This window comes from Oryx dammah, unplaced genomic scaffold, assembly GCF_014754425.2.
Source record: "Oryx dammah isolate SB20612 unplaced genomic scaffold, SCBI_Odam_1.1 HiC_scaffold_11, whole genome shotgun sequence".
NCBI classification, from domain to species: domain Eukaryota; kingdom Metazoa; phylum Chordata; class Mammalia; order Artiodactyla; family Bovidae; genus Oryx; species Oryx dammah.
The window spans coordinates 23,660,619-23,661,808 of NW_024070195.1; positions in this window are offsets into that span (position 1 = coordinate 23,660,619).

The window sequence follows — 1,190 nt, forward strand, 5'->3', positions numbered from 1 at the left end:
GTTCCAGATCTTTGCTCTAACAATTGAAATTTGACATTCTTGTCCATCCCTCTCTCCTCCTCACTTGATTAGGAGCATTTCCAGGGAGAATTCCACACTGAAAGAGTCTTGGTAGGAGGCAGAGACCACCTTCCTCCATTAAAGAAAACCCACTTTCCCAAATATTCTTGCCAGAGTGCACAGCGTGATGCTGAGGTCCCACCACTCAGGTGACCATATGCCAGACACTACTCAGGACGTTGTGACACAGAGAAGCTGGAACTATGCAGGATGCATCTGACAAGGGTGTCGAGAGTGGCAGTCACACCACCCCCAGTTGTCAGGAGCCTCAGTGATGGCCGTCCTCAGCGCGGGGTCCACGCCCAGCCCGAGGGGCTCACTGTGTGAGCAGGGACACTGTGCCCCAGCAGGGGCGAAACTGCCTTCGTGGGATCTGGCCTGGAGTGGACGCTGTGGATCCTGTTCCCGGGGAGCCATATATATATAGTACTGTATGTCTAACTTAATTTGGATCCCATTGTTTAGCTCCAAGAATGAGTGAGGGGAACTCAACCTGGAAACAGTTTCAGAGAGCAAGGATTTCATTACGCTGAACTGTGAACCACTGCCTGAGTCTTCAGGTGGAATAAGAACTACATTATTTCTCAACATCACACCTCATAATTGACAATATAAGTATTCCCTTTTCTTTCTGAAGAAAAAGAACCCTTTTAAATGTGGATTTAAGACCCCTCTCTGGACACTCGCTCTCATATACCTCAGTGGTTCCCAAATTGGCTGATCATCAGAATTGCTTGTGGGGCGTCTTATGAAATGCTCAGTCTCTGCCCAGAACCACCTTCTCAGAGTATTAGGACAAGACCAAGGGATTGCTTCTTTAACAACCTCTGTGTGTCAGGCTGATACACAGCATGTGGGGATCCTGGATACGCACGTTCCTGCTACTAAGAGTGTGATGTGAAGACCAGCAGCATCAGCCCCAACCTTATTACAAATGCAGATTCTCAGGCTCTCCTCCCGACTGTCTAGATCTAATGAGGGTCCAGGGGAGCACCGGCATCCCCGCCCTGGACACCGCACTAATCCTACAGGCTCCTCCACTGCATCGCTCACCCTTCACCTCCTGATTCTGCTCAGCAGTGAGACTGACGCTTCTAGCGAGCAGTCACACCAGGTCATCTTCTATTCAA